Here is a 13132-nt window from a genome sequence, read left to right as displayed (position 1 = left end):
AAATAAACGATTGCATCAATTAAAACGCACAATACAACGTTAACCCCAAGCGCACACACGCATAATGATTAGGCCAACAGCAATTAAGCGAGCCATGTGCACAGTTACGCCCGGGCATGTGTATTATTGATACACAGCAGTCAGATTTTTTTTAAAGTAGTTTTCTTCACTATGGAAAAGGAGTAGAATACGGCCGTTTATAATCTTATACGCGAAAATCCATCTTGCTTTATCCAAAATATCCCAATCCCCAATGCCCCATGCCCAATTCTTCCGCTATGCTCATAAACAATTCTGGGCGGATCATCCGACACTAACTTCACTGCCGAGTCACACGATTTGCAACGTTAATTCATAGCCAAGTCCAATCATGAAACTAAAGGTCTCCCTATACCCTTAGAATTTTAGTCCAGGATGGAACTTCCGGGAAAGAGTACATACAGCATAGCAACTACAGCAAGGAGTCGCCTTTTTTGTATACACCTGTACACGAATTTTCCAAATGCAAAATCTCCGAAATGTCTCTTCTAATTTAAAAATGAACACTCTCTGACACAAACTAATGAATTCATCAATGATGGATAGATGGAAGAATGAATTTCTGTTATGGACCCCCCCCCTCCCTCCTGAAGCCGTAAATAATACAACAAAAAGTATACGCACATGATGGGACAAAGACCCCCTTTCTACACTATTATCAGCAAATTTGGGAGAAATGACCCGAGACATAATTGAAAAAAAGTCGGTGTATCAATGACGTTGTGTAAGGAGAAATGGCGCAGTCATGAGAATCTGTGGTTTGAAAGGAAAGCTCTTGAGCTTTACAATATAGGGTATAAGGAAAAGCCTGATGAGGACACGCTTGAGATTAAAGGACAAGTTCACCTTCATAATAAAAAAAAATGTGGATTTAGTGAATGCAGCAATATTACACATCAGTGAAAGTTTGAGAATGCCACAATTTTTTAACGTAGGCCTACATAATTCTGTCGACTTGTCACTGACGTATGGTAAGGGTGATATCATTCACCCTGCCTTCTGAAAGAGGCAAGTCAAGTGTTCCTTTATCATGCCAAAAACTGAAAGTATGTTGCATTTTCTTCATACTTATGTTCTTTATATCGTTCTTAGCATGTGACATCTTAGTCTTCTCATCGAGCGATGGCGGCACTGAAAATTCGAAAACTCGTAACTTTTGAACGGATTATCCGATTTTCCTCAAACTTTCGCTAATAATGTGCTCTACTGGTATTGCTGCATTCACTCAAGCCACACATGTTTATATCAAGATAAACTAGTCCTTTAAGGCGAACACAAAGACCCACATTCACGAACGTGGTTTAAATTTAGACCGTGGATTAAGTCTAAACCATGGACTAATATAAGCGTGAAATAGGTGTACCTTTGACGTGCGCGTATAAACGCGCGTCCGTTCTATATACATGTACTGGACGTCTGTTGGCGTACGCAATCTGTCAATCGTATAGCCCACGCAGAAAAAAAATTTGCATAATCCATGGTTTAAATTTAAACCACCTTCATGAATTCAGGTCCAAAGAGGTTAACCAGAAGAGTGGTTACACGTGATCTTCGGACGTGATCTTGCTCGCATTATGCCATCTTATTTATAGCGTCGTGACGAAACAAATTGGCGCCGCGTGTCCATAGAAACGATGCGCACTCCACGAATAAGAAATGAAGAAACACGCGACGAGGACACTGTTTTGCACTTCGAGCAATTTACTGACAGACAAACCATCATGACAAAACAAATAAAACCGACAAAAAGTCAATGGGACAAAAAAAACAACAACATTCTGACGCATTTATCTTTTTCACATGTAGAATGTAGAAATGTGTCCTTCGTTCTCTCTCTCCCTCCTTCACTAAATCCTCTTCTTACGTTTTGTCTCTCTACAAAAAAAAAAAAGAATAACTAAAATATTTTTCTTACCTGCATAGTCACCCTATATAAATTATCCTCATACCTTGTTTTCAAGGAAACTCCATCTGTATTTACATGATGAAACAATTCTTCTGGAGCGTATAATCATGTGGCCCAATCCTTATGCTATACAAGGATATTATGAATGAATAACAATTATATAGGCTTCACCGGAACAAGAAATTGCTCCGAGTTGCTGTGAGAAACATCATAAACTCTATACTTTACGATGTATCGCACGGAACACGTTAGAAAATAGTCCGTATATATACAGGCAAATGTGATTTAACCGTTTCATCTCTCTCTCTCTCTCTCTCTCTCTCTCTCTCTCTCTGTATCGTCTGTCTCTCTCGGTAATACGTTTACAGTCATTCATTAACGTAATTATCACTCAAAGATGTATTGCTTCAATAGATTCCTATATAGCTGTGCATTTACTTAATATCTTCCGACTTCGCAAACACAGTTTTGGTCTAACCTTTAAACAAGGTTTAATCTCAATGCACATAATTAGGGCCTGTATTGATGTATTGATTTTGATGTGTGTATTGATTTTGATTGGTGTGAATAGTGGGCAGCATATACTCCAATAACTCAGCATTTTTTTTTAACGAATTGTGCATTTGTATCCCAGTCCGGCAGTCCTTTTTGTTCTACATCTGTTTGGAAAACGATACTTATTTTGGGTCTTTTTTATGTTGTCTCTTTTACAGTATCCCCTGTGAAGGAAAATGCATCGTTTTTACACAGGACTTCGATGTAAAACTGCTTTTAGATGATCGTTTTTTATCCTGTATAAATATGTTTCAATAAATAATTGAATAAATAATTAAATATCAACCAACGTGTCGTGTGATTAATACTTTTTGATTTTGGACGATTATATCACAATATATTAGCACTGACATGATTGCTGTTATCAACATCATTAGCAATGTCACTCTGCACACTGGACTAAAATTTCCGCTGAACACTCCCTTGAATCCCAACGGTAATCTCTCACACGTTACGCTCATCAGGACGCAGACAGATTGAGGAAAAAGGTATAATCATACAATGTGTCTGGTAAATAATGACAGATTTATATAAACTATGGCTGGTATAGGCCTAATTATGTACAGCATTACGGCATGTATGCCATTGACAAGCAGCAGTCATGGGTACACGCTATACATGGGATGTTGGTTAGATAGCGCTTTACTCGCAGGCGGTAACTCATTATGTATTAAAGACTGCGATAACAAAAAATAAAAAGAAAAGAAAACACCGCTGCCACGACTGAACGCTACTGGTTCTGAGAACACACACACACACGCACACACACACACACGTGAAATAGGGAAAAAAATGTTTGGTTGTTCGGTTTTTTTTTTCTTTTTTCACTACAGTATATTACGCTATATAAGCTCCGCGAACACGTACGCGCTGTTACCCGTTTCCTGTCTCTCGCATTTACGCAGAGGTAATCACTTCATAACCGCGTTACAGCATGGAAGTCCAGGAAACGCATTCACTTGAAAGGACGGAATTATAATTTTCACACTATACTTCTCATGCTTATCGTTTGTCATCTTCGTGCATGGGCATAGTCCAACGAAAAGAAAGTCCATAAAAATAATATGAAGCTGAAGAAGTGTCATATCTTATAAATAATGGGAAGAGGCGGAATGCATGCACTGTTAGAAAAAAATCAACAAGGTTGTTTAAAATTTTAAACAACCACAAGTTAACCGGTGAATCGCTCAACTGTTGTTTAAAAATTAAACAACACGTAGTTGTTTAAACTTTTAACCCTTTGTTGTTTAAAAATTCTAAACAACTGTTGTTTAAAAGAAATTTAAACAACTGGGTTGTTTAAAAAAGTTGTTTAAAAATTTAAACAACTGTTGTTTAAAAGTCATTTTGTACAACTGGGTTGTTTAAAAAAAGTTGTTTAAAAAGTCTAAACAACTGTTGTTTAAATGTAATTTTATACAACTGAGTTGTTTAAAAAAAGTTGTTTAAAACTCTAAACAACTGTTGTTTAAAAGTCATTTTATACAACTGGGTTGTTTAAAAGTAATTTTATACAACTGGGTTGTTTAAAGCAAATGTTAAATATTCATGTTTAGAATTTAAACAGTTCTTAATCCCATATTACTGTACAACTCACTTGTATATAAGCACAATAACACAAATGTTTATTTTTTTGGCCAATTATATATTTCAGCACATTTTCACTGTCTATATTGCTGACATCGTATCATTAGAAAACCTTCAATTGGTCAATATGTCCATCGATGTGCAAACTTATTACAAATAACAAATTGAGCCAATCAAGAATTGTCTCATCCATTTTCAGAATATATACAGAGTAACAATTCTTCTTATACAGTTAACCTTTGATAAGTCGAAGTTCTCGAGAACCGAGAAAAATGTGTCGACTTGCGCGAATTTAGTAAAAATATGCAGTTTGACTGCAGAGGAAAAATCACAAGCTTTTGTTATGCTTGAGGTAAGTGATTTCCCAGCTGAATTGACCTCGACTCATCTAAAGATTAGTGTATTGTCAAATGTACATTTTGATTCCACTTACATACAAATGGGGCGCTTAATGCCGTAAAAATCACATTTCACAATATTTCAACTAAACTGCAATGGCAAATTGAATTTGAAACATGCAATAATTAAAGAATTAATTATTATGCATAACACGGATGTGTTCAGCTTGAGATTATCTATACCTGTGCCACATTGAATGTTTTGTTGCTTCATTTCTCATATTGTGTGGGTGCATGGGGACCATCAGTTGCCCTCAGATCGGTCCAAAAGGGCTAACTGAATGAACAGTACACAGAGAATGTAATTTTTCAGAATGCTTTTACAGTCCAATGCACATCTTACAGACACATTATCCAGTTTTATAGTGATCATACCCTGACAAGACAAGATAAATCTTGAATGAGTCTTATTTCCTGGAATAATTATCTGATTTTCTTAGAACCACTGACTTTGTTCTTGAAGTGTTTGTCACTATTACATGCGCTTGGAAATCTCATAAGCGAAGCATAAGGGAATGACCCTCTAAGGATTTGCTTTTCTGTCCCAATACTGTACTTTGTTGCCCCACTAAGAAAATATTACTGAAGGTATTGCACTACACAGCTTCTCTATTAACTAGATCATTTTTAACAATGTTCAATTTGATGTAACAACATTTTGAATCATTTCAGTTGCAATGCTTTTGGGGAACATCTGCAATAGTAAGTCAGGGGTTATTAGATTATATTTCCTTGACAGTACAATGATGACTGTAAATATACTGCAGATGGAGAAACCATTCACACTAAGAAATAAGTTTTATCTCTTGTGAAAATTCTACTCCATACCCATATTCAGCATATCTGAACAGACCAAATAACATATACAGTACATTGTAATTATAATGAAATTTACTCCTGTTTACTGGTGTAATTTGAGAAGTCATACCTGCTACCAACACATACAGTTGTTTTTTTCATAACTGGGATGTGCCAAGTACAGCACATCTGTCCAGCAAAGATCATCTCTGTCAGTCCTGTGATAGAGATGGCAGTAATGAAGATTACTCTATATACAATGAAATAAATTCATAATGGAAATATACATTCTACGAAACGCAGTTCATCTTGAATTTTATGAAGGCCACATTCAGTACAGAGTGTCACCTCCATTATGCTCAACAGATATGAGGTTTTAATTTCACAATTGCTATATTTCTGAAAATTGACTGTCATGCTTCAGTATAAACCTGTGAAGATCTTGCCCAATATTTCATTAAGTCACTACTATGCAAAATACCACTAATAGAACAATCTTCTCATGACCTTTGATCTTTCCATGTGACATGTATCCATTACTTATTGAGTTATAAACAAATAAAACATAGATACCAAACCTTTGCTTTGACGAATGACCTAAAAGTCAACTTTGTCAATTAAACTTCTGATGACCATGAAAATCTCATTCTACGCATCTAATCTTCCTGATTTGAAGAGTTCAGGTATGTCCTGATCTCTCTCACAGAATTGGACGTCACTTTACCAGGCATTTTGTACACAACTGTCTCCAAGAACTGCCAGGCAGCAAAACATTGAGCCTGGTACTCTACATCTAGGACATAATGCACTTTGAATGCACAGTCCACAGCCTTTGTCAAAGTTGGAAACAAGAATCCCTGTCTCTCTACAATAGGGAGTTTTCGCAAGCACAACGCGGCCGGGAGTTGAGCGTGTCGTGTGCGAAATTTGCTTCTGCACATGATCAAATCTGAGGGAGGTCCCGTCCGGGGGAAAACGAGTACGGTACTTGGCCAAAATAGCGTTCGGTCCCAATGCTGGGCAGGAGTGAGCCAGCCAGTCAGCCAACCAATCAGTGATCTTGTCCCCACGCCTCCGTCTTGTACAGGAAAGCGAAACTGCATAGATATGGGGACGGGAGTCAGAGTACGGGGACTGTCACAAGTGATCGCTTCCTCGTATTCTCGGTCTTCGCGTCGTGTAGCGAAAACTTCCTAATGACAAAGGTTTGCAGTGGCTTCTTCCAGGATCCTCCCATCAGCAAGATGAAGGGCTGTGGTCTCTGCTTCCTGTCAATTTGTCCAATGTAGAAAGCCAGGTCTGTGCCCTCCTGTAAAATGAAATGGAAGTGGAAAAGAAACATGCATATATATCTCGATAAAATCTTGAAATAATCTACGCAGAAGTGTTGGGTTGAGGCATTGGTATAATGAAGTCCATCAGAACAGATATAATTCCCACACCTCTCCAGTGTTCAAGGTAGAGTTCATAATAAAGTGCCTGGCCAAATTCTGCAACATTTCATTTGCAAACATATACCCTAAATTGGGTATTTTATGTAGTATATAACATCCATGTATTACATTTTCTATTCTTGCAAGGGCTAACCATGACCTGGCTGAATGAATTTTCAACTGTTTGGCCTATGGGAACTTCTGAAAGGCAATTAATTTTATTGCTGGCAAGCCCAGGCAAAAAGTATTATCAAACAAAAACTACTTCTGAATTGCATTTCATTATTTTGGGTAAGTTACTCTTTCCAATACTAGTAGTATATCAATTTTGTCCACTTACATTGTAGGAACATTAAGGAGTATGCGAGGTCTTTTTTCTTTTTGGTATGGGGGGGGGGGGGGGGGGGGGGGGAGACACCCTGTATCACATTGGATGTATATGAGTGGTATGTGATATATTTCCAGCATCTTGCTGAATATAATGGTACCATAAGTCAAGTGCAATATTTATTAATGAATGGAATATTCCTTATTGGCGACATTTGGGACCAATTTTGCATTTCATGCGAATTTTTTCCCCTTTTTATCAAAATGAAAAGGACATATTGATATTGGACAAGTGTGTGATTGAGCAGTCAGGCACAAAATAAAGTAAATATGTATGTTGACTATGTAATATAAGATTTTTTTTTTCATTAAAAAAAATTATTGTGATTCACAGCATACATTAGCAACATAGTAAATTTGCATAAATATGTAGAATCCATGGACTAAACTAACAAATGAAACAGCATAAACTGGGAATTTCTGTAACTATGGACCACAGCTTGATGATTTCTATATTTTGTATTGCAATGTCAAAGTCCATCTCATCATTTTAATAAGAGGGCAACACATCACTTGTTTTAGAAGATTAGCCTCCGAACAGTTAGGTACTTACAGGTTGAAAGTCGTAGAATAACTCTGACTCCTGAAAGGAGCACTTGCCCCACACCCTCGCAGTCCAGCCTCGGCAAACTAGCGGCAGCATGCTGAATGCAAGCGTCTCTTTTTCCTCTGTGGAGCAAAATGTATGACACAGGGGGAGTATTTTGAATGATAAGTACAAATATACCCTTTAAAAATATTAACACAATCAAGGCTGATAAAGAGAAATGCTGACAAGTATCAGCTCATATTCAGATGCTAGCTTATGTACTTACAGTGTATTGTACTTGATTGCAACCAGGATTACTAACTGTGTGTGTGTGGGGGGGGGGGGGGGCTGTTTTAAAGTTGTTTGGAGGGTATTGTAGAAAATACTACACATTTTGAATGAGGGACTGATTCTGGCAACGGCATTTACTACCAAGACGGGCAAGTAATTGTGGATGAGTAGAGCCAAACTTGTAAGGCCAAGCATTAGAATTATAATGCTGTAATAATCATCATGCTATTCTACAAAGCAGCAATCAGAGTTACCATGAACTTGGATGTAAGAAAGTTGAATGGTGTTGACAGCCAGTGCCTTAATAAGAATAATCTTGCACTACTGTTAAGTGCTTAACAAAGACTATTGCAATATGAATGACATTTGGGCTTTTGCAGGAGGTTCATGTCATATTCTGGCATTGCATAAAGCAAGATCAGTTAATATGCATATATCTTAATTAGATTAGCAAGAGCAAGGGATGTTCAAGGTCCAGTGATTTTTATTCCAAGTAGTAGGAAAAAGAATGCAAAAACTTTAATAGTTCATAAAAGACTTCTCTGTTAATGTTATCCTATAATGACAAAAGCTTGATTATCATGTGAGTTGATCAGGTAGTGGAGAAGAAAAGGGGAATGGTAGATGAAGGAGGCAAGGACAAACCGTCCAGAAGTTTCAGTGTACATGAACTGTGTGGCCGTGAGGTGCTATAATGTGAGAGAGGGGCAGGAGACAGCCTCTCCCAAATAATTGTCCAAGCTGTAGTTACAGTCATTAAAGCTGCACTACCGCATGTGATACAAGGAGCGAAAGAAGCTTGTATGAGCACAATTAAAGATGTTCTGAATCCACATGTCATCTCTTGAGGATTCAGTTCCAGCAGGACGAGGTCCAACATGAGCTAAGGAGGGACAATCTCTGCCTGACTGGCCTGCCAGAGGGGGCTGAGGAGACAGAGGGAGAGCTTACTGAGGGCGAGTCAAATGTTGCCAAGGAAGTTGGCTTAGACATTTGGAAAGAGGACATCTCATCTTCATGATCTTGTCATCATCTTGGGGAAAAGGCAAGAAGGAAAGAGCAGGCAGATCAAAGTCCACTTTATTGCAAACAAAAGGAACAAACTGTATTCTGGGCATTCTAGTCTGAAAGGAAAAGAGAACATGAAAAGTGTGTACATCAATGAAGATCTAAAGGCATGCAATATGTCACTCGATCAGTGCATGATAAATGCCAAGGAAGCTCATGATGTCGAATCGGCAACAAAACCAAATACGGGAACATGACATGCAAGTTGAATGATGGACAAAGCAGAGTCATCAAGAGCCCGGATGATCTCTTTGATATTGGCTTTGAAATTACAGATCCACTTCAGTTTTTGCAGGTTTTTGCGAAAGTCTTAGAAATTAATTAACAAGCATTGAATGAATTTCTTGGTCTAACAATTTTTTTTTATAGTCATGTACATACTGTAAGTATTTTGTTAATGTTGTTAATAAATTCACCTCAACTCAAATGCAAAAAAGGAAAGGGTGGTACTGGGGCTGTAGATTAAAATCTCTACACAGAGCAATACTATTTAAAATGTACCTTGGGAAATCACTAGGGCATCGGTGTCACCCGTGTGACGAATAAGCAGCGTTTGCTACGATGGACATCTTGATTCCCCATACTAGAGTACTTTGTCACATACATGGCCATGCTGCAAACATCCTGTCTTCAGCCATGATCTCCTGGCTGAATGTGACGAATAAGCAGCGTTTGCTACGATGGACATCTTGATTCCCCATACTAGAGTACTTTGTCAGCATACATGGCCATGCTGCAAACATCCTGTCTTCAGCCATGATCTCCTGGCTGAAGTCTTGCTTGATCTGTACAAATTAGGGAACAAGATTGCATTTGTAATCATATTAAGGGTGGCCCAGAAAGAATGCTATAAACCAAATGGAAAAAAATATAATACTCAAGTAATAACAAAAACATAAATGATGGAGTGAATTATGCATGATCATTAGCTTCTGCAAAAATGTTCATTCTATAAACATTTTTCTCACAAGTTTGTGTGAATTTGCACAATGTGCTTCGTTTGGCATGGAAATCTTGACAGACTGAGAAGAAAGCTCCTAATCTTTGCATAGAAACTTATTCGAAAGTGACAAAAGTGCCAAAAATTGGTTCCAAACCACCTACCTACACGAAACAAATAGAACTCTACTAAGGTGGTACATGTATATTATTACTACAGGCATTAAGTTTACATGTGGTGCATAGACTATATTGTGCGTTAAAAACACCACAATCTGTTTTCTGTCTTTATCTTCATTTTCTATAGGGGTTCTAGGCCTTTTTTTCTACTGGAAGCTTACGTAGACCTTAATTCATCGAGCATCATTGATGGCAATGATGCTCAGTAAAGAATGAATTGCTCCAGCAAAAGTAGCAGAACTTGCACTTTACTATTGGATTTTAGGGGGTTCGTTATGTTTACAGTAGATTTTGGTTGTACGGTTGCATGGACCTACTACTCATCGACCGCCTAATGTTTATTTGCTTGATAAGAATATTGAACACTGAAATTCATGCAAAAAACTTGACCTACGTGATTGAGAAAATCCAGAGCTAGGCTATCAAATGCCTTTGTTCCCTTTTCGATTCGAAGTTTCAGTGCAAAAATATCGCCATCGAACTTGCGTGGCCTCGTTTCAGCTCCCCGCGGTTAAACGCTCCTTGAGATCGACCGCTGTTTTTGCATTGACAATGCACGCAAACCGACTTGTATTGAACACCGTGTTGTACGAAGCTTTTTAGAAACTTCCATAGACATTACATTACGATTCGGTGAAAATATTCATTCGAAATTTTGTCCTTGATTAAAACCATTAACTCTGTTAATGAACGGTGAATTTTCGCGTTTTCCCACACCATCCTCATCAACAGTCAAAGCCAATCCATTTTTATGTGCTTTGCGTGCAGTGAAGTGCGTACTATAGTACTACTCTGTATGCGTTCAGTGCGCCAATTAATACACGGTTGGTTTATTACAAGAGGGTGGTTGATGTAGTAGGGCTATCATACAGCCGACCATGACATAAAAGTTCTAACAACAGTTAAATTATGAGGTAGGAAATGATCAAGACAGGTCATTGCGTAATTGAACTTAGTTAGCACTAGCACTAGCAGTCTAAAATATAGGCCCTAGCCCTTGACTAGGCCCTAGCATTACCTAGCTAGGCCCTATCCGTCACGTTATAGACCCTATGCCTAACTAACTTGTTAGATTTCTACATCATCGAACTCGGACACTGCGCCTATACTTGTGCATGATGTGATACGGTGCCTGTTACAAACTTAGAATACTGTACAACGAATAGGCTACTGTACTGTGTCAACAATGGGAATATTCCGTACGCTGATTTAGATGATTAGTTTTTGTAAAAGAAATTCGTATTTTATGTGAAGTTTTGAAAACGTATGTAAGGATTGAATTATGCAAGTGTTTATACAAGCACGAGTTGGTTGAAAAACATAATGTACGTACCGGTACAGACGACCTAACTTAACGTTAAACGTTAACATTAACAGTTTGTTAGATCTATTACGTTACATGCATGAAGGCGAGACGTAGCGCAGCCCGGCCAAGAACCCAAAGCGTGAGCCGTGACTAGCTTCATACATCATGCAAATTACAGATGGGCATGAAGCGATGTAACTATCAGTTAAATAAATAAATACCTTGGAATGACTGGCAAAGTTCTTCTATAGCTAGACCCCATTTGCTGAGAATGTTCGTGACTCCATATAGCTGCATTGCAGTCATCGTCACCGCCGTCCATCATGATGAATAGCCGCGCTACTGTATAGCTATACGTACATAAACGTGTGATGTACGTGTGTGTGTGAGGCGCGGTGGCCGCCCGGCGGCGATCGATTGCGACGAAGGATACATGCAGGCCCGCTGATTGGTTCATGACTATCACATGACTTTTGCCCATCAATTTCTAAACAACCGTTGTTTAATTGTTTGGACAATCATTCCGAATTGTTTTTAAACAACCGCTGTTTAAGGCAATCAAGCTCCAATTTTCTATATTTAAACAACATTGTTTAGAATTTTAAACAACAATATTTTAAACAACGAAATTTTACACAGCGTTCTAACAGTGTGCATGTAAAACCCACAGAGGATTTTTTTTTTTCCGGGCGGTCGCGCTATTCCTCATCTGATTAGGCTTTTTTTTTCTTTTTCTTTTTTTGCATGACGTATTTCCAGAACTCGGCGGTTAAATATTACTTATTCATTCGACATTGTCATTATGGGTGATGTTATTCCTAATAACACCATTACTCAGCCCTAATGTTGATTTCTCTTTCTTTTATTTTAAATTTCTTTCTTGCCTAATTCCTTCTCCCGTTATTGATGTTGAGCTCACTCGAAAGCTGGCAGCCCTGTTTGTTTGTTTGCTTGTTTGCTTGTTTTTTTTTTTTTAAGGCAGGGTTCATGTGTCAGTCATTATTACGATAGGAAAAAAGTTCTGTTCTGACTCGAATAACTATACCTGAGCTAACGAGGAAATGAAACTGTTTCTTGTACATGTATTTCCAGCATGTGCCTACGTGAATTTTTGTGGTTAAAGGGAACGTCTACCCACATGGTAAATTCAATGCATATAATAATAACAGTCTACCGCAGTGAATCAAGGTAATGACGATCCGGCTGATGACAGTGTTATATATATATATATATATATATATATATATATATATATATATATATATATTTATATGTATATATACATATATATATATATATATATATATTTATTTATTTATATGTATATATACATATATATATATATATATATATATATATATTTGAAGGAAAATGGTGAATTAAGCGTATCCGTCTCGTTTGCCGTTAAAGCTATTGCGTAGCGCTAGACAGAAATTACGAATATGACTTATCAAAAATTATAATATATCCACAGTCCAAAATTGATCTTTGACATTTGACCTTGAAAGACTTTGCCTGTCTCTGGACCAATTACCGAGAGACTCCATTTTTGTTTTCTTGTTTGTTTGTCTGTTTGTTTCTCAATTTTTTTTTTCATTTTTTTTTTAATGTAGAGATGAGGGGTACGGACCGACGGACAGACGAACCAGTAAGCAGGATTCCTCCGGCACCCTTCAGGGCGGAGTCATAAAGGAGTCTTTAATTTCTATTGAAAAA

General features: G+C 37.6%; 1 protein-coding gene and 1 long non-coding RNA gene across 2 annotated transcripts in view; both read right to left on the bottom strand.

Annotated features, from left to right (window-relative positions):
* LOC139715500 (uncharacterized) overlaps nt 1-13132 on the bottom strand; it is a 37218-nt gene that overhangs the window by 12346 nt on the left and 11740 nt on the right. The window lies entirely within an intron of this gene.
* Nucleotides 6362-9590, bottom strand: LOC139715499 (uncharacterized). Its single transcript, XR_011709828.1, has 3 exons — nt 9493-9590; nt 7657-7772; nt 6362-6592 (listed from the first exon to the last, which is right to left on the bottom strand). It is a non-coding gene; the product is annotated as an uncharacterized lncRNA (long non-coding RNA).

Source organism: Diadema antillarum, unplaced genomic scaffold, assembly GCF_040938485.1.
Source record: "Diadema antillarum isolate AM-2024a unplaced genomic scaffold, OU_Dant_1.0 scf00000049, whole genome shotgun sequence".
Lineage (NCBI taxonomy): Eukaryota > Metazoa > Echinodermata > Echinoidea > Diadematoida > Diadematidae > Diadema > Diadema antillarum.
The sequence above is the reverse complement of the archived record's forward strand: the minus strand, read 5'-3'. Positions and strand labels throughout refer to the sequence as shown.